The sequence below is a fragment of the Protopterus annectens genome, chromosome 3.part1, assembly GCF_019279795.1.
Source record: "Protopterus annectens isolate FY-2018-M chromosome 3.part1, PAN1.0, whole genome shotgun sequence".
Lineage (NCBI taxonomy): Eukaryota > Metazoa > Chordata > Ceratodontiformes > Protopteridae > Protopterus > Protopterus annectens.
The window spans coordinates 530510120-530532436 of record NC_056732.1 but is presented as its reverse complement, the minus strand read 5'-3'; positions in this window follow the sequence as shown (position 1 = coordinate 530532436).

The following is a 22317-nucleotide window of genomic DNA, read 5'->3' as shown; positions in this document are numbered from 1 at the left end:
TGGCCAACTGCTGATCTTCTGAAATGATTCTCCAGTTCTTAAAGATAATGTTATTGATAATATGGGCATCAATGTTATAAGTGAGGAGAAAGCTAGTGTTGAACACTTTATCATTGTTATAAATCTTTACAACCATGTTACCCCCACCAAGTAGTGGTTCATAATGTCCAGATTCCCTTTTAGTGTAAACCTCTTGTTTTATCACATCCACAAAGGAACTTGGATAACCTCTTGCTATAAACATAGATTGAATGTTGTCACATTCCCTTCTAAAGTCTATTAGGTTAGACACCATTCGGGCTGCTCGAACAAATTGTCCCTTCACTACGCTTCTTTTTTGGTGTATTGGATGGGAACTATTAAAGTGAAGATAATTGTTTGAGAAAGTAGGTTTTCTAAAAATGCATGATTTAAACTGTCCAGAATTAAAATCTTTACTTATTTTTACGTCGAGGAAAGAAATTTCACTCAAATCAGTAACATAAGTAAATTCCAAAAATTCTGTCATATTTGCCATATTCGACAAAAAATGAAATGTTATCTAAAGATCCTCTCCACAAGAAGAACATGTCATCTTGGTACCTTGTGTACCAAGTGACATTTTCACAGTAAAGTTCTCTTTGAAACAGAAATTCATGTTCCCAGTGTGCTAATACACTGTTTGCAAACGTACACCCACAGGGGGAACCCATGGCAATCCCTGTTGTTTGTAAATAATAATCATCCTTAAAAATTAAATAGTTATTGCCAAGGATGATATCTAGCAGTGTTTCCACTAGATACATCTGCTCACTTGATGCCCCTTTTCGGAGCATGAAATCAATTGTCCATTGTATTCCTACCCTGTGTGGAATGACCGTGTAAAGATCTTTAATGTCAACTACTAGAAAAATAAGAGTGGGATCAAAGGCAATTTTACCAATATTTTCAAGAAAGCTCCACGAATCTCTGCAAATTTGGTCTTCTTGTTTTAACAGAGGTTTAAGAATATTATCAACCAGTTTGGCACACGCATACGTAACTGACCCTCTACCATCCACAATTGGTCTAAAGGGGGGGTCAGTTAAATTTTTGTGTATTTTAGGGGTGCCAAACAAAGTTGGGATCCTTGGAGTTGTCATTGTCAAATATTGTAATAAATCAGAATCTATAGTGCCTTCGAGAAACAAGTCATCCAGTATTTCTTTGATTTTCTTGTTTGCAGTATTAACCTCATTAAGACTAGAAAGGATGTAAGGGCCTGTATTGAGATATTCTAAGATTTTATTTTCATTTTCGAAATTATCCATAAATATCAGGCCACCACCTTTGTCAGGTGCCATAACTCTAATATGGCATTCATTGAGTAAATCAATGAATGCCAACTCAGAGCCATTAATGTTCAATCCAGTCCGTATCTTGTTACCAAAAGGGTGATACTGTTTGTTAATCATTGCTCTGAAATCCAATTCACACATCCTCTCAAACATGTTGAGAGTATTGTTAAGTGGTGGATTAAAAATACTGGATACTCTATGCGTATTAATTAAAGAGGGAGTATTTCCTAAAAGTGCCATAAGGTTGAGTTTATGAACGTACAATTTTAAATCCACAATGGTACTAACAAGACTACACTTTTTATCAGGGACGAACGACAGACCCTTAGCAAGAAATTCAATAATACTTGCATCTATTGTTAATATAGTATAATTATAGACTTTAAAGTCTCCATTGCTATTAAGTAAAATGGTTGGCTTTTGCCCTAAAGGTAGTATGTTATTGCTATTGTCTTGTCCTGGGACTAACGCCTGCGCTGATTGCCCCTTTTCTTCTTTTGATTGCGTCCCCGATAATTGTTGTTCGTTGTGGTGTTCCTGGTAGTGGTACCTCTCTGAAAACCCTGATTATTTTCAGCTACATTATCATTCTCATCACAACCCTGACCATCAGTATTGTTACCATTCCTCCCCTGATAGTTGTTATTTACCCCGTTATTTCTAATACGCTCACTTCTACAAACTGGTTGTGGTTCGTTTTCTTCCCCAACAGTAGTAACATTAACATTGGATTCATTTACCCCTCCCTCTGATGGTTGTCTCCAGGCAGCAATTTGGCCAGGTGGAGGTGGGGGTTAAGCCTTGTTATTTTGGTATTCCATGATATCCCTGTCTATTTTACGTTTTTTGTTATTCACCATTTTTTCAATAGCAGCTTCAGTACTAGATAGTACTCTTTGATAATCAAACTTATATCTACTAAAGTCAGCATGCCCTTGTAAAAAAGTTTCTAACTTAATCAAGTCTTCCTGTAATGAATTAACTTCAACTAAATAGTGTTTTATAAGACACTCCATAAAATCAATGCCCTGTTTATCAAACGTATTTATGAGTTCTTTATGAAACTCTGAATTCCTTATTGTGCCTGATGGGTAACGCCATTGGCGCAAGTCTTTAGGCACAATGTGTTTGTTCACACATTCACGGAGATATGAAATCGCAAGCTGCAGTTTCCTACAAGTTCAACCACATGTTAGAGGGGACCCTTGGCAGTTGAAATTGGAACAACAAGAAGCTTTTTGGCAGATTCGTACTGCTGCTTATATGCCTCCTGGCTCAATGAGATATTGTCCATTAAATGCTTCTTGAAATTGATAGCATTAAATAGATGAATTGTTATAATACATCATATTATACTTTCTGCCATTTAGATTTATGCTTAAAGCCTATTTTTATATGACAAGAGTCAGCCACTTTCATTATTTCAGAGTTTAAGCATCATTTAATTTTAACATAATATTTGTAGAGAAGTTCATCATTTATCATATATTAAGCTTTCTCTATACATAATACAGTTTGTTGTATCTGGTACTTTTTAATTTTTTAATTTTTTTATTTTTCACTATTTTTCTGCTTGCTTTGTCCTTCTGACTATTTAGTCAGTAGTTACAGAAATGTTTTTATATAAACATATTAAAACCAATTGTTTTTTGTACAGAATTGTTTTTTATACATAGAATTAGTCTCTGGTATAGAGACAACTTTTTTATGTAAATAAGTTTTAAAGTATGAAAAAGTTGTGTATCTTTTTAAATGTTGGGGTGTGATTGTGATGTCATCACCAATTATATTATTTAATATGGTAATGACATTTACTATTGTAATATATTTTTGTCTGAAGAAGGTGGGGAGAATCTCCCTACTGAAAGCGCTTACAAATAAAGGGTTATTTGACTACATCCTGCCTGTTCCTTGCTGTTGGATTTCATTGCCTCTTTGGATTTTTTACTTAGTTTTGGTTTTTGTCGTGGTTCAACAGTCTTTCCAACTGTTGCAGATGTCTTGTGAGGTACATACCAAATGGGGCATTGTACTCTATAATGGGGATGAGTACAGTGGGACAATCACCTCCTTTTTCCTGGATGTAAAGCTGTTAGTAATGAGATGTGCCACATAGAAGGATTTCCTGACTGTTGTGGCGATGTGATTATCGAAGGTAATACCACTGTCCACCTGTGTCCCTAAGTCCCTTATCACACTTTTGGTGTTTAGTGTACTGCCACTTATGTGGTAATTCATGGGTACATGTTTTTTCTCAAAGGGGATAACTATACATTTCTTGCCATTGAGCTTGAGCCCATGCTGGCACCAAGCATTTGTCTCTGTAAGGCCCTTTTGTAGGATATCCACATCATTTGGGGATTCAATAATGGCTTCCAGTTTGCAGTCACCTGTGAACTTTGTTAGCCAGAGTCCCTTGGTATTGGCCTGTACTTTGGAGAAGTAGATGCTAAACAAGAGTGGTCCCAGGACTGAACCCTGAGGTACTCCACTTGTCACTTGTCTGGAGATGGATTTGGAGTCAGCTACCTTTACAGTCTGGGTTCTGTCAGTAAGCCAGTTTGCAACCCATCGAGTGACTTAGGGATTAATGCCCAGCTTAGTAAGTTTATCTATGATTCCAGAGTGGGGGATGATGTCAAAGGCCTTGGAAAGGTCCAGATAGCCTGTGTGGACCGTCTTACCCTCATCCACAGCTCTGGAGACTGATTCAAAGAAGTCAATCAGGTTGAGGAGCAAGATCGGCCCTTCATGAAACCAAACTGGGTGGGGTCCAGTGTTTGAAGGTTGCCAATGTTTTTGTTTACACATTCCATGATAATGCATTCCATGGCTTTGCATATCAGGCTCATTAGGCTGTTGGGACAATAGTTCCCAGGGTCCAACGTGGAGCCCCCTTTTGTGGAGTGAGATAAATGTAGCTGTGCGCCACTCATTGGGCATGAAGCCTGAGTTGAGGCTATGATTAAACATGACACTTAGGTGAGGTGCCAGTTCATTTTGTAGTTCATGTAGTACACAGCCCGGAATAACGTCTGGTCCCATGGATGCTATATTCTTAGCTTTGGAGAGTGCATTTTTTACCTGTGTGGCCATGATTACTGGCATTTGGCAATCTTTTGGTTTTGAGATGGGCCCTTTAGGGGGTGAAAGTGGGGTGAAATTGGCACTAAATCGATCTGCTAGGATATTGGCAATATCCTTGGGATCAGTATATTTAGTACCATTCTGTTGTAGCTCAGAGCAAATCTGAGTATTGCCATTTAGAATATTAACATAACTATAGAATGTCTTATGGTTGTCCTTAGAATCTTTGGCAATTTTATTTTCATAACTAGCTTCGGATGATTTTATGAGGGATCTCAGCTTCTTGCTGAGGCTGGTAAGGGAGTTTTTTGTGTCCTGGGATTTTCCTTTTTTTCTGTAAAGGTTTCTTCCTTCTGTTGTATAACTTGTTTATGGCAGGAGACCACCAGAACGGCTTCCTTTTTTTGGAGGAGAGCTTCTTGGTTCTATTTGAAATGGCAGGATTTATGCACAAGTGGATATGCTCATACAGTGCCTTAGTGTAGGATTCGGTGTCAAACTTTCAGTTCCCATCTGCATGGGTGTCATGAAGTTTGTCACTACTGACTTCAGTAGCATGAAGTTGGTTTTGCAGAATTTTTGTATGGAGATTTCTCTATTGGGGGGTGGGGGTGGGATGTGGACATCAAGGGTGATTAGCTTATGGTCAGACCTGACCAACAAGGGGGGGAACGTTGGTGTGGAGCATCAATCTCCCATGTTGGTAATGACCAGGCCAAGGATATTTGAGCCCCTGGTGGGACTATGTATTAGTTGATCCAGGGTGTTGTAATTTATGAATTCCAAGAACCATTGGGCAAAGGTGTTGGTACCCAAGCAGTTTTCCCAATTAATGGCAGGGTAGTTGAAATCACCCAATATTAAGGTGTTAGGTTGTATCTTAATATTTTCCAGTATGTTTAGAAAGGTGTAGTGAGAATCTTGGGGCATGGTGGGGGATCTGTAGCAAGCTACAATTTGGATTGCATTATAGGCTGTTTACCCACCCTTACACATCATACTGGAACATTCAAAAAAGTGCCACATTGCTTAACATCACACAAATCTGCTTAGCATCATGCAAACTCACACAACCATGTTTTAGCAAAGCTTAGCACTGTGCAAACAGGAATAGTTGTTAACCATGTTTAAGCAGTGCTTAGCACCATGCAACTTTTTAAATGTAACAAATTTGTTTTTATATTAAATTGCTTTTTGGTCACCTCACATTTCCACAGCAATGAATGTAAAAAGTTATGACTGCGTGGGACTTGAACCCAGGATCTACAACACTGTAGGTGATGACTCTACCTATTTAGCCACTTGGATACTAATAAAGCCAGTATACTTTCATATGTATTAATAAACTACCTAGCATTGCTAAGCATCATGCAGAGCCGCACAAATGGCCATTTAAAAAATAAAATAAAAACACGTAGACAAAAGACATAATTAATTACATCTGGTTTCTATTTATAGATGTCGGGCAGATATCACCTGTTCATGTGTAAGTGCAGCTTGGCATTGCTGCTTTCCAAGCTGCTCTGAGCAAAAGAGCATTCACAGAAAGCAAAATAGTTAATTACATCCAGTTTCTATTTTTAGATTTCTGGCAGGTGTCAGCTGTGTATGTGCAAGCACAGCTCAGCATTGCTGCTCTCCATGCCACACTGCACAAATAGGCATTAAAAAAAAAAGAAAAAAAAAAAAACAAATTTAAAATTCTCACATATTTCTAGACTAACAGGGTACATTAGAGGTATGTACATTATCTTGCACATAACATCTGTCCAGGAATTCACTGGACAATCCACATCCATAGGACACTACACTGCTGAGTAACTGAAAAATATCCAAAAGCCACAGGACCCGGAGCCAAGTAAAATCAACAACGAACTTTAATATTCTTTAAAAAGAAACAAATCAAAGGACAGTTAATTAGGGCCTCAAGAATGTCTAGTTTGACAGAAAGTTTTAATATGGAGGGTGACACCCTCAAAGTATTATTTTTGGAGAAAGGATACCCAGAAGACTTAATAGACAGCATGATTCAAGAAGTCAGGAACAACAGAGAAGCAAAATATCCACCTTTATTAGGATCAGGTAACACAGCATCGCAGAAAGTACAACAAGAAAAGAAGTTTGATGTTGAAAATAGAAATAATTTTGTGCTTACTTTTTCCAATAAGACACAAGAAATAGAGGCAATTATTTTAAAATATTGGCCGATTTTGGGAATGAATGAGGATTGGAAGGAATTATTTTTGGGAAACCCTCATTTTATAAGAAGGAGGGGACATAAGGAATGGTTTGAAAAGAAGGAAAATGTTAAAACGAATAAGAACAAAATGGGGACATTTAAGTGCAATCACTGCAATCAATGTTCTGCCATGTTAAACCAAGGTACATTATACTTACCCCAGAGGAAATTCTTGGTTAGATCGCACAATTATTACAGCTGTGCATCAAAGGGGGTGGTGTATTTGGGGGTCTGCACCCTTTGCTTAGGTTATTATATTGGCAAAGCAGAAAGACCCATAAGAAGAAGGGTGTATGAGCATTTTTATGACATTTCCAGAGGTAAAGAAACAAATGCTTTCTTTAAGCATTCGCAAAAATGTAGGGAGATGAAATTGAAGTTTATGGTACTGGAACAGATCACCCCAGAAGCGAGAGGAGGGAGCTGGGAGGCACGGTTGGAATACCGTGAATTGTATTGACAGCTTAAATTAGATGCTACAAGGTTCCCAGGATTAAATGAAAACATTAATATTGCACCAGTTTTAAAACTAAGGAAAGCTAGGCTTTAAAGTATTTAAATGGGGTTGAATATGGGAACAAAAAGTTTTTAAATAACAGAATGAATTTTTAATGTTTGGGATTCAGTAGTTTTTTAATTAATTGTTAGATTGTTTGAAAATAACTATGTAATTGATTAATTGTTGACCAGCTGACATTAAAACAATGTATTTAAATGATGAATTAATGAATGTATTTGTACTCAGTCCTTAAGAAAGCCTGGCAGAAGCTAGGTGAAAGCGCTTGGTTGGATCTGTTTCTTTTTAAAGAATATTAAAGTTCGTTGTTGATTTTACTTGGCTCCGGGTCCTGTGGCTTTTGGATATTTTTCAGTTATTTGGTCTGTACAGTGGTTTGGTTCGTGATTGACACTACACTGCTGCCTACACAGATTCAATATCCGTTTTACTGTGATCACCTTCGGCAGTGTGCCATGATTAATATGCATGGCACAATGCCGATGGGGAACTGTGGCTGTGTACACCAGCACATTCCATGTAGGCTCTACACAAAGCCTACATAGATTGTACTGAATTTTAGTGTTTATGTTGAACAACAAGAAAAGTGGCTCCATGTCCATATTTCTGTCAGTGAACTCTGTCAATCAGTCTACTGCTGAGAAAGGTTGTGAAATAAAATTTTTGCTGAGCCTTCCAAGAATCAGTCATAATCTGTCTACACTTCTTACTCCACATATTAGGTAATATGTTATTTCTGAAAGCTTTATTATACTATTTCTTAATGCTTCACCACTCAGTCTCTTCTGTAACTACAGAGCAAGTTTGGTTTTGAGAGTCTTTCAAGGGTTAGAACTGCAAAAAACTTCATCACATCAGAAAGACAGGCAGAATGACCAAAAGCAGTCCCCAGTCTAAAGACAACAGAGATTTGAGACAGATCTGTGCCCAGCAGACAAAGGCCACAACCATCAAACAGCTCTTTATATGTTGTGTATACATGCATGAGTTTTGTGTGTATGTGTAGGCACATGTATGTATCTGCAAATACCCACGCCGCTGTATACTTGCACATGTGCAAATGCATTTTTGTATGTATATGTGTGCATGTCTACATATATGCATATTACCATATTAACATGCAAATAGTTTGCATGCCAAACTTAAAACTAATGCATGTAACACACAGAATAATTAAAATCCAAGTATTTGCTTTGCTTCTGACCACATTTTATCACATACACATTGGGTAGCAAAATGTACTGTGTGACCACAACTTACAGAAATTGTGCTGTTCACCATTGTAAGTTTCTCCCTCTCCCTCTGTTTCTCTCTCTCATGGTGGAGGGTATGCCCGAGAATGAATGTGTTACCACACTCACACACAATGTTTCTGGTGATGTGATTGTGTACCCTCCACAGCATTGCCTCTGTGGGACAGACTTGATGCTGAGGGATGTAATGATGCAATTGCCTCATGGGGTTCTTCTAAAATACACTGTTCCTGTTGGTCAGTCATAGTACTGAGGTAAAGGCATAGCTACACCAGTGGGCTAGGTGTTTATATGAGGTGAGGGTGTCTAAAATGAGGTGGTAAGGTCTAAGTCATCAGTGACACTTGTGGTGCAAGTATACTGACCACAGGCTATAGCATCTGGCATATATGTTGGGCAGGAGTCTTTTTGACAAGATGCTGGTAGATCAGGAAATTAATGCTTCATACTATGTCTTGTAGCTCTTGATAAAAACAAGTGATACTATTTGACTGACTCTACAGTTGGGTCATGTCTGCAGTATGTGTTAAGTCTGATTTACATGCCCACTCCACATAGCATCCATGAGCATCATTTAGCATAGGGTATTTGTGTCTTGTCATGTATATAAGGATGCATGCATCCCATTCTTGTTTCAAAGCACTTTCAGTAGCTCTGCCAGCCATGCATTGTCATTAGTCTCATGGGCAGCAGCTGCATCTGATGCTATAACAGAGTCTGCAGATGTTAGTGGTTTAGGACATGAGGAAGACAATCATTTGTATGTACCTACCTCTGCAGCCACATGTGTGGCAGCAAAAGAAGACCTTAGATATATGGTTACTTGCCAGTTGAGGAAAAACTGTACCTTCATCCACTTTTGTGTGTGTGTTTGTGTGTGCATGTGTACATCTATTATGTGTGTGCATATGCACATGTCTGTGTGTATGTGTGTGGATGTATGTGTATGTAAACAGATGATAGCTTGTAGACAAGATTTGTTTTGATTTATATGTTGTTTTACCTTTAATTTTCACTGTTGTTAGAAATGGATAGGTTTCAGACAGGCCAACTATAGCCATCCTAGGAAACCTAGTCAGCAATAAATTCACAAAGACTGCACAGAGGAAAGTCCAGAGCTTATCAAAACAATCCTGTCTTGGTTTGTGATTTATTGAACTTTATTGTTAAAACGAGGTGCGACTGTGAGCAATAGCGAGCAGAAGCTACTGCGTGCAGCCCGTAACGTAAAGAATTTCCAGCTTTGTGTGATTTTCAGAAATTATATCGTCCAAGCAACAACTTTACTTTACTTAATTTATTATTTAATTGTGTATTGTTTGTGTGATTTTTCTCATTCAATTTCTCTTTGAATTCTTTGGTAACACATTTGGATTATTCTTTTCTTTTAGAATTTTTTATTCATCTGCAACTGAATTTGGATTCCTTAAATGAGTATGCCATTAATGATTTGCTAAAGCAGAAATATCTTGTACTATGAACTAAATGCTATGTATATTTAAAGGTAACACCTGATAACACTAGTAATCTGTGTTCCTCATGTCAAAATTTGGATGATCTGCTTTTCATTATTAGCAGTAAATCTTGACTTACTGATGACGATTGTACTTTTGCAATTGGCACAGCTTGGAAAACTGTTGTTTCATATATTAATGACCAGACTGATGAGATAAATAATGTTAGGCAAAGAGCAAATAGAACACATTTAGGAAAGCGTGTGTCTATTGTCTGTAAAGATCACTCAACCACTATGAAACAAGACAATGGCCGTGACAACTCTGGAATTCTAGATACAAGTATTCGGCTATCTGAAGATTCAGCACATTTAAAAGGAAATAAAAAAAGGAAGAAGTTCACAACAAATAAGGAATAAAATGAAACTGACAATGTCTGTAAGGTAAAGTAAAGAGAATACAAACAGAAAAAGGACACTGCATTGTTAGGCAACACACAGATTACATGGAATTCTAACATGTTTCTATCAGAAAATGTCCAGTCTACAGAAAACGGCAGCATTTTTTCAAAAGAGAAGGTAGAAAAAAAGAGGCAAGGGGCAGGTGAAAAGAAAGAAATCAAAATGAAATGTGGAAGGACTGAAGGACATCACTGTAAGACAAAAGATGAGAAAGACTTATGATGACAACATGGCTCCCACTGTGGATGTACAAAGCCAGCTGGATGAGAAGTGTACGCTTGAAATGAAATACGCTATGACAACAGTGCAATTAATAAGACTAATAGCGATGAAGAACATTCCTTTGTAACAACTGATGGAGCAGGTATTACTGAATTAGAAACTGAAGGTTCTTCAGATCAAGTCAAAAAGATATTCTTGTAATTGGAGATTATTAGAAGAACTGATATTTGCATTTGTAGAGAAGATAATAACCATTAAATATTGTTATGCTTGTCAGGAGAAAAAAATAGAGGATGCGTGACAAGCCTTAGAATATTTTAATGTAAGGAAGTATGGATCTGTTTTTATTCATGCTAGTACAAATGATCTCATCTGCAAAGCATAAAAAGGGAACTCACAGCCCTCTTAGAAGCATTGCTTGTACAGGTGTTAGCATGCAGTTTTCACAAATCACCTATAGAAAGGAGAGTCAGGTCACCAGCAATGAAAAGATTCTTTGGGTAAATACCTACATGAACAATGTCCCATTTTAAAAATCGGAAATATGTAGAGCATCCAAGCCTAATTTTGGACATGTGTTCAGACAGGATGGTGTACAATTGCCAAGATCAGGGAAGAGAATTTGACAAACACAAGGCAGGATTTTTCACAGGTTGTAAATTTTATAGTTTACATTTGATGCATCTCTGATGGTTGTTAATGCTAGGAGCATTAATAATAAAGTTTTTTTTTTACTGGAGAATTCTCACATTCCAACAAGACTGATGTTGCTATTGTTTGTGAAACGTGGTTAAAGAACAATGTCTGGAAACTAGTTCTTTCAGAGTATAAATGTTTTAACTGTAACAGACATTCTAACAAAATGTCAAGTGGAGGTGTTATGATAGGGATTAAAGATAGTTATGGGACCTGTGATTGTTACATGTTCAGTAATAACACCAATACTATAGATTGTGTAAAAGTAACAATAAAGACAACCTGGAATATAAAACAAATATTGGAGTGTATAGACCACCAAAGGCAAGTGCTGATGACCTAGAAGAATTCATACTTAGAGAAGTCATATGACCTAGAAGAATTCATTCTTAAAAATACTCAATTGTATTTATTACTGCTTGGTGTAACTCATTCTAAGCCTTTTGGTTGAAACACTTGGGCTTCGGACCAGTCGTTTTGCACTGAGAGGGTTTGTGGTCTGCACTGTAGTGGCAGAACAGGTAGCTTACATCCTTCTAGGTTGGGAACTGCTGATTGAGGGCTCAGTGTCTGTTATTCTAAAAGTGTATTAATTCTGGTTTAAGCACTTGGGCTTTCAGGCCAGTTATTTTACATTAAGAGGGTTCGTGGTCTGCACTCTTGTGGGAGGAGAGGCTGGACTCTGCCCTTCTGAGCTGGGAATTTCTGGTTAAAGGCTTATAGTGCATGCATATCTGAACTGCTTCTTACTGAAGTTGGTGTGCCTTGTTTGCTGTGGCATAGACTGGATTCGGGCCTGCTGGATCTAGCTTTGTTTGTGTAACTTGAGCACTAATCCAGACATTCTCTAAAGTATTCAATTGTATTTATTACTGCTTGGTTGTAACTTGATTAAAGTGTAGCTATCATTCTAAGTCTTTTGGATTAAGCACTTGGGCTTCAGACCAGTTGTTTTACATTAGGAAGGTTTGTGGCCTGCACTGTGGTGGTAGGACAGGTAGCTTTCATCCTTCTAAGTTGGGAACTGCTGATTGAGAGCCCAGTGTCCAAGTGTATTAGTTCTGGTTTAAGCACTTGGGCTTCAGGCCAGTTATTTTACATTAAGAAGGTTTGTGGTCTGCACTCTTGTGGGAGAAGAGGCTGGACTCTGCCCTTCTGAGCTGGGAATTTCTGGTTAAAGGTTTATAGTGCCTGAATATTTGAACTGTATCTTACTGAAATTGGTACACTTTGTTTGCTGTAGCATAGACTAGATCCAGGCCTGCTGAATCTAGCTTTGTTTATATGCTTGTTGTTTGTTTGCTTGTTATTTCCCTGGAATGCTAATTCCACCTAATCTGTGACTTCTCAGTGCTTCTGTGGATCACTAGTGATATCTGCATTGCTTACTGTACTTATTTCCTTGTTTCACTTGAAAGAAAGTTACTGTTTGTCGTTTTTGCATTTAGTTACTTGTAACACATTGCACTCAAGTTACCTGGCACTTGCTCACTAAAGCAATTATATAAGTCAGCACTAAAAGTTAAAAGCACTACACCCTCACTCCCCACTGGCCTAAGGAATTCCCAATATTATTCTAGCATGTCCAAAGGTCAGTTGTCAATCTCCTCTCTGGTCCAGCTGGTGAATCTGAGAATCTTGAGGCAATGTTATAACTGCCTCATGTACACAGACAACCCTCTCCTCCTCCCACATAACACAAATACTTGCGAGAGATGCAGCTATTTAGCCAAACTGGAGGCTGAGCTCTCTCAACTCAGGACTGGCAAGACCAGACAGGAGGAGAAGGCAACTACACACACCACAAAACCAGCCTCACATAATGCTACCACACCACTGAATCAAACACATAAACACACAAAGACATACTCAGAGGCTCTGAGTAAAATTGTACCTAAACAGCAGAGGCCTCCAAAGCAGGCACCCAAACAACTGCTACCTCAAGACACCTCACAAGCAACACATAAACCACAAAATCAGTGTGCAAAGCAGTCACAGCCCTTAAGGCCAAATACAACACCAAACATACTTGTCATAGGTGACTCCATAGTCAGACACACTGACGTCCCACTCACCAGGCTGAACAAGGAGAGGGTCACAGTAAGCTGCCTATCGGGCGCTAGAATCCGCCACATAACACAAGCACTCGGGTCACTCCACGGCAAGTACAAATATGACACAGTCATTGTCCATGCTGGTGTGAACGACCTGAGACGTACCTCCCTGGACTACATGAAAAGAGACATAGAGGAGCTCTCTGATTATGTAGCCCAGGCAGGTATGACCCTGACCCTGAGCAGTATCCTTCCTTCACCAAGAATGATGCCACAATATAGAGACAAGATGATCAGCTTTAACAATTGGCTTAATGTCTGGTGTCATTCAAAGGGGATCCAGTGTCTGCCTGCCTGGGATAACATGCTTGACAAGCCACACTGCTTCGCAAGGGATGGCTTGCACCTGTCACCCCTGGGATTCCGGATATTGGCTAAGGCTCTTGCCACCCCCATAGTGCCTTTTTAGGCAAGGCTCAAATTCTAAACCTACCACCCTAGAAAACAAAAATGGGAAGAAACTGAGGGTAATGCTGCTCAATGCCAGAAGTCTAAATCTCAAAATGCACGCACTCGAGGCCCTTCTCAGTATGGAGAACATCGATATCTGTGCTGTAACTGAAACCTGGTTCAAGGCTCCTGAGAGCACCCCGGCACTATTAGGTTTTACCTCATATCATGCGTTCCGGCCCCAAAACCCGGACCACACCACAAAAGGAGGGGGTGTATCCATATTCATAAAGGATACCCACACCTCCAGGTTGGTGGCAACGCACAAAGCTTCGGAAACCATCCAGGTGCAACTAACCATAGGCAAAACTGCTCTACAAATTGTAGCATGCTACAGGCCACCCTCTCAAACACAGGAACCCCACACAGCCTTCCTGAAGACACTGGAGGGTATAAATGTATCTCCAAACACCATCATATTGGGTGACTTCAACTACCTGAATATAGACTGGGAACATTACTCAAGCCCTAACTTTCTAGCCCAACGGTTTCTGGAGTTCATAAATTCAAATGCCATGGAACAGCTAGTCACTGTTCCCATGAGAGGAGTAAATATACTAGATCTCATTATCACAAACATGGGGACAAAATGCTCCACACCGGAAGTATATCCCTCATTGGTGAGATCTGATCATAAACTAATCTCACTGGAAATCCACATCCCGCCCCCACCCCAAACAAAAAAGACCACAGTGAAGAACTTCTCTAAAGCAAACTTCACACTACTCAAGACTGGTGTGGTATCCTTCAAGGCCCTAGAGCCAGTGGAAACCACAACCCAAGCTGCGGAAGCCCTTACAAATGCCTTCTATGAACACCTCCAGGACTGTATGGATCAGGCAATCCCAAATAAAACCAAGGCTCTTTCCGCAAAGGGCAAACATCCAGTCTGGTGGACCCCAGACATTAACAAACTTTACAATAAGAAGAGAAAGCTATTACATGATAGAACAAAATCCATAAAAGGGAAGTCACCCCTGATCATTATTAGTAAAAAATACGAGCACTCATAAAATTAACTAAGGCCAATTTTGAGAGAAAAATTGCCATGGATTCAAAGGACAATCATAAGGCCTTTTTCAGCTATGTTAGGAACCTGGGTGAAAACTCCCAGATATGCTCATAATTAGTCCAAAATGATACAAAAATCACTGAACCCACAGACATTGCCAACATACTGACAGACAGGTTCAGTGCAAACTTCAACCCCCTCTCCCCCCCTAAAGGAGAGATAAATACCCCAGCGGAGTGTAGCCTCCCAGACAGCTCAAATGCGCAGGTGAAAGCTGATCTCTCTAAAGCTAAAAACACAGCGTCAATGGGACCAGATGGTGTCCCCGGCTGTGTGCTACACGAGCTAAATGAGGAATTAAACCCGCACATAAGGCAGCTGTTTAATCTCAGCCTTACCACAGGATACATGCCCAAGGAGTGGCGTACGGCAACTGTGGTCCCACTCCACAAAGGCGGTGCCTCTACGGACCCTGGTAATTACCGCCCCATAAGCTTAACAAGTCTAGTCTGCAAAGCTATGGAGAGGATCATAATGGAGCTCATAAACAAAGATATAGGGGACTTGCAGACGTTGGACCCGACCCAGTTTGGCTTTGTCAAGGGCAGATCATGCCTTTTGAACTTGGTCGACTTCTTCGAAACAGTCACCAAGGCCATTGATGAGGAAAGGCAGTCCATACAGCCTACCTTGACCTTGCAAAGGCTTTCGACATAATACCCCACTCGGGTATTGTAGAAAAACTTACCAGCTTAAATGTAAACCCATATGTCACAAGATGGGTTGCAAACTGGCTTAAGGACAGAACCCACAGGGTTAGAGTTGCTGGCGCTATGTCAGACTCCAAGCCGGTCACAAGTGGTGTCCCACAGGGCTCGGTCCTTGGCCCCCTATTGTTGGGCATCTACTTGGAAGAAGTACAGGACAACATGGGAGGACTTTGGCTGACAAAGTTTGCAGACGACTGCAAACTGGGCGCCATAGTGGAAAGTGCATCGGACATGGATATCCTTCAGAAGGGACTCACGGAAACAGATAGCTGCTGCCAGAGCCATGGCCTGAAGTTAAATGCCAAAAAATGTATAGTCATACCCTTCGAGAAAAACAAGGTAACCCCAAGCTACCATATAGGTGGCAATCCACTAAGCACAGAAGAGGTTATCAGGGACCTGGGGACCCAAGTTGACAGTGGCCTTTCTTTTGACACTCACGTTGCTAAAGTGGTTAGAAAGACCTTCTACATTGGCCACCTGATCATGAAGGGATTCACATCTAGATCTAGTGAGGTCATTGTTCCCCTGTACTCTTCACTTATCAGACCAATGATCGAGTACAATGCCCTATTCGGGATGTATCTCACCCGACATCTACAGCAATTGGAGAGACCCCAAAAGTTCCTCACCAAAAGGATAAAGGGACTCCAAAATCTGTCATATGCTGCCAGATTGAAGAAACTCCAGCTCTATTCAGTCGCATACCGTCTGCTCAGAGGTGACATGTGCCTGACATACAAGGCCATGTCCAACCCGGAATTAATGGACATGCTCCACCTCAAAAAATCCAAATCTACCAAAACCACTAGAGCAAGTGACTTAAACCTTAGCACGGATATAAACAGGATGTGCTGGAGGGATAGATTTATCACTCAGAGACTCCCTATGCTGTGGAATAAAATCCCGGTCCATGTGAGGCAGAACACCTCGCTGGCTCTGTTCAAGAGAAATTTTGACCTGTGGATGGGAGATCATAGGTTTACCCCGGGAATCATCTCTGTGTCACTGCTGGACAGAGGCACAACAAACTAATGGGCACAGTATTTTTTCATATAAGGGGTAGCGTAAGCCACAAAACTTTGGGCTAGGCTTATAAATGCCTTAGGGCAGATAGCCTAGTGTAAAACTATGAACCTATGAACCTATACATTATTGTATGGAGCACAGGAGGGAAGAATAATAGTGGCTGGGGACTTAAATGTAGCAGAAACAGACTGGAATAATATTGATTCAACACCATTATGAGGAAAGTATTCACAACATGATCAGGAACAACAATTGCTTCAGATTGTGAAAAGTCAGCATGGGAATGAAACATACTAGACATTGTTTGTGTTCCTAAAGAGATTACCGTTACTTCATGTCAGGTTTTACCACCATTGATGTGCAGTGATCACGGATTATAAAGGTAAATTTGTTGCTAGATAATTCTGCCAAACTGAAATCTAAAGGAATACAGAGAAGATTAATTACAGGTCATATGGAACCAAAACAGTCACTATGTCAAACAAATTGGAGCAATGTGCTCAGTGGAAAAATTGCAGATGGAATGTGGAGAGTTTTGAAAGAGAAATTGTTTGAGTGCAAAAAAAAAAAAAAAAAAAGTTTAACATCAGGATCTGGGCATACAATATCAATATCAAGGAGATATATTTCCAAAAGACCAAGATACTTGATTAAAGTGAGAGGTAAAAATATATAAAATTGAAAAGAGGTGGACAAACAAATTAAACATAGTGTGAGACAAGATCAAGAAAAATATGAAGAAAATGTGTATAAAGATTGAGCATTATAAAAAAACATTTTATAAGGATTAAAGACATACAAACTGATAAACTGTGTGCAGATTCTAAAAAGAATATTCCCAGAAACAACATATTATAGATATATTTACAAAATCTTATGCAAAACAGATTGGTTCCACAAATGGGGTGATAAGTTGTCCTAGTGACATCCAGATAACCTCAGATACTGAAATCAAATTAGATTATGTTAAAAAAGAATTATGCAAACTGGATCCAAACAAAGCGCAGGGTGGAGACAGAATTAGTAATAATGACTTGAGAACACTTCAGCAAGAACTTACAGTACCATTATATCTATTACTTACTAGGTCATATAAATACGGGGAGATTCCTCAAGATTGGAGACATGCGCTTATTAAACCTGTCTTTAAGAGAAAGGGGAGTAGGAAAAGCCCAGAGTCATACAGACTCTTCAGTCTACTTTCAGGCTGTTGGAAAATAATTGAAAAGGTAATATTAGGTTCATAGGTTCATAGGTAAGTACTAGGCTATCTGCCCAAGGGCATTTATAAGCCTAGCCAGAATGTGTTGGCTTTCGCCACCCTCTTAGATTAGTTCCCTGTGCCTCTGTCTAGCAGAGCCATTAGTTCCCTGCACCACTGTCCAGCAAAGCCACTGCAGTAATCCCCAGGGTAAATTTTCTGTTTCCCATCCACCCGTCAAGGTTTCTCTTGAAGAGTGTCAGTGAGGGGCTCTGCTTGATGTATATTTGAATCCTGTTCCAAAGCATGGGGAGTCTCTGGGATAGGAATCTATCCCTCCAGCATGTCCTATTTATCGTTGTGGTGAGGTTTATATCTCTAGAGAGTGTGGCTCTCCGGGATTTGTTTTTTTAGGTGGAGCATGTCCATCAATTCTGGGTTGGACTTGGCCTTGTATGTCAGGCAGAGATCTCTAATAAGTGGTATGCAACCGAGTACAGCTGGAGTTTCTTGAGTCTGGCTGCATAGAGCATCTGTTTGAGGCCAGTAATCTTCTTGGTGAGGTACTTTTGTGGCCTTTCCAGCTGTTGCAGGTGTCTTGTAAGGTACATCCCAAATGGGGCATTGTATTCTATGATGGGTCTAATGAGTGATGAGTAGAGAGGCACAATAACCTCTTTTGTTCTAGATGTGAACCCTTTTGTGGTTAGGTGGGCCACATAGAAGGATTTTCTAAATACCTTGGCAATATGATTATCAAAAGAGAGATTACTATCTACTTGGGTCCCTAGATCCCTTATTACATTTTCTGTATTTAAGGGACTACCACCTATGTGGTAGTTCACGGGTACTTTGTTTTTTCCAAAGGGGATGACTATGCATTTTTTGGCATTTAGCTTGAGGCCATGATTTTGACACCAGGTATCCGTCTCAGTGAGACCCATCTGGAAGGTGTCTGTATCAGCCGGAGAATCAATTATGGCCCCTAGTTTGCAGTCATCTGATAACTTTGTCAGCCATAGTCCACCTATGCTTGCCTGTACCTCTGAGAAGTATATACCAAACAGGAGGGGTCCTAGGACTGAGCCCTGGGGGATGCCACTTGTAACCGGTTTAGAGTCAGACGTAGAGCCTGCAACTCTCACCATGTGGGTTCTATCCATGAGCCAGATGGCAACCCATCTCATGATGTAGGGGTTTATGTTCAAGCTGGTGAGCTTGTCTATAATACTAGAATGGGGAATGGTGTCGAAAGCCTTTGTGAGGTCTAGGTAGGCTGTGTGGACCTCCTTTCCCTCATCTAATGCCTTGGCAACTGTCTCAAAGAAGTCCACCAGGTTTAGGAGGCATGATCTGCCCTTAACAAAGCCAAACTGGGTAGGGTCCAAGGTTTGGAGGTTCCCAATGTCTCTTTTAATGAGTTCCATGATGATGCATTCCATAGCCTTGCAGACCAGGCTAGTCAGGCTTATAGGGCGATAGTTCCCGGGGTCCATTGTGGCTCCACCCTTGTGGAGCGGGATAACTGTTGCTGTGTGCCACTCTGTGGATATGTAGCCTGTAGAGAGGCTGAGTTTGAACAGTGTGTTTAGGTGAAGGGTTAGTTCATTTTGGAGCTCTTGTAAGACACAGCCTGGGACACTGTCTGGTCCCATTGAAGCTGTGTTTTTGGCTTTGGATAGGGTTGTTTTAACCTGTGCGTCAGTGATTGATGGCACCCTACATTCTTCTGGTATGGTTATGGACCCTTTAGGGGGTGAGAGGGGAGTGAAGTTTGCACTAAACCTGTCTGCCAGAATGTTTGCAATATCAGTCGGTTCAGTGTATTTTGTGCCATTCTGTACTAACTCAGAGCAGATCTGAGAGTTTCCACTTAGGTTCTTGACATAGCTAAAGACCGCTTTGTGGTTATGTTTGGAGTCATTGGCAATTTTTCTTTCGAAACTAGCCTTGGATGATTTAATGAGGGATCATAGTTTCTTGCTGATATTGATCAGGGATGTCTTTCCTTCTTGGGAATTTACTCTTTTCTGTACTAGTTTCCTCCTTCTGTTGTATAGCTTGTTTATGGCAGGGGTCTACCAGACTGGTTTCCTTGAGTCTTGGTTTTACTTGGAATAACACGATCCATGCATTCCTGCAGATGCTCATAGAGTGCCTTTGTAAAGGTTTCAGCAGCTTGGACAGCATTGTCCTTTAGCATGGGGGCTGTAAACCTTTCCACCTCTGTCTTAAGTAACGTGAAGTTTGCTTTTGAAAAGTTTTTCATGGTGGTTTCCTTGATTGGGGGTGGAGGCGGAATGTAGATATCCAGAGTGATTAGTCTATGGTCTGATCTAACCAGCAAGGCGTCGCCCATGTTGGTGATGACCAGGTCCAATATGTTGTTCCCTCTGGTGGGGGTGTTGACCAGTTGATCCAGCGTGTTCCAGTTTATAAATTCTAGGAAGCATTGGGCAAGGGAGTTAGTACTTGCGTAGTTCTCCCAGTTTATGTTTGGGTAATTGAAATCACCCAGTATTAATGTGTTTGGTAGGACCTTCATATTTCCCAGTGTCTCCAGAAATGCAGAATGGGGGTCCTGGGCCATGGTGGGTGATCTGTAGCAAGCTACAATTTGGATTGTAGTTTTGTCCATTGTAAGTTTCACATGGATGATCTCTGATGCATTGTGCTGTGCCACTAACCTGGAGGTGTGGGTATCCTTGATGAATATGGATACACCCCTGCCTTTTGTGTTTCGGTCCCGGTTTTGTGGCCAAAAGGTATGGTATGAGTTATAGCCTAGTAGTGCTGGGGTGCTCTCAGGAGCCTTAAACCAGGTTTCTGTTACTGCACAGATGTCGATGTTCTCTATACTGAGGAGTGCCTCAGGTGTGTGCATTTTGAGGTTTAGACTTCTGGTGTTGAGTAGCATTACCCTCAGTTTTTGGTTACTTGTGCTATTTATGGTGGTGGGTTTGTCTTTTGAGCCTTGCCTAAAAAAGGCACTATGGGGGCATCAAGAGCCTTGGCCAGTATTCAAAAGCCTAAGGGTGACAGGTGCAAGCCATCTCTTGCGAAGTAATGTGGCTTGACGAGCATGTCATCCCAGGCGGACAGATACTGGATCCCCTTTGAATGACACCAGAAACGTAGCCAATTGTTGAAATTGATCATTTTTTCATTATACTGTGGCATCATTATTGGTGAGGGCAGGATGCTTCTCAGGGTCAGGGTCACACCAGCCTGGGCTACATGATCAGAGAGCTCTTCCATGTCTCTTTTCATGTAGTCCAGAGAGGTATGTCTCAGGTTATTCACACCAACATGGACAATGACAGAGCTGTATTTGTACTTGTTCTGGAGTGCCCTGAGTGCTTGTGTTATGTGTTGGATCCTGGCACCCGACAGGCAGCTAACTGTAACCTTCTCCTTGCCCAGCCTTTTTAATGGGACATCAGTGTGCCTGACTATAGAGTTGCCTATTACTAGTGTGTTGGGTATGTTATTTTGCTTACGGGCTGTGATTGCGTGGCACACTGATTATGTGAAGTATGTGTTTCATGGTTGGTGATGGGGTGTGGAGGTTGCTTGGATGTCTGATTTGGAGGTCTCTGTTTATTTTGCAGATTTTTATTTAGAGCCTCCGAGTATGTTTTCATGTATTGATGTGTATTATTTGCCGGTGTTGGTTTATTAGGTCTATGTGAGACTGATGGTGTGTTGTAAGAATTACCCTTCTCCTATTGCATATGTTATTTTCAGAAATGGAATGGTTGGGACTTGAAACCATATATCAGCATGCATATGTTGAAAATAGATCTATTACCACCTGTAACATGATATTCTATAACAATATAATAACAACTACGAATAAAAAATTGTGCTGTGATATAATTTATATAGCTTTAACTTTAGCATATGGCAGGGTCTTACACAAAACACTGATCAATAAATTAGAACAAGTAGGTACTGATGTACTGTTGATAAGATGGATAACAGCATGACTTACAAATAGGACATGGCAAGTATCAACAAGCAATTGGACAGGTGAATTCCTTGGTTACAGTCAGGTTATCCCACAGGGCTCTGTCCTAGGCCCATACTTGTTTAGATTGTATCTTTCAAACCTATCTTTTTATCTGAGGTGTTCTATAGTCTGTATGCAGATGACTTGAAATTGGATGAACTAATTACATGTGTTACAGATAGAGAATGTCTGCAAAGAACTTGACTAAATTGTCCAGTTGGGCACAGGAGAATAATATGCTGATAAATACATCAAAAACTAAGCATATGAGTTTAGGAAGCATAAATTGAAAAGTGAATATTTAAATACAGCACACACTGATTGAAACTGTAGATTAATTTAAAGACCTGGGTATATGGGTAGCTCCAGCTTTGAGTTCTTCGAATCATGTCAACAAATTGGTTAGTGACAGTTATAGAACTGTAAGTTGTATAAAAATATTTATAAAGAATAAGAAATCAGAAATGAGAATGTCATTGTTTAT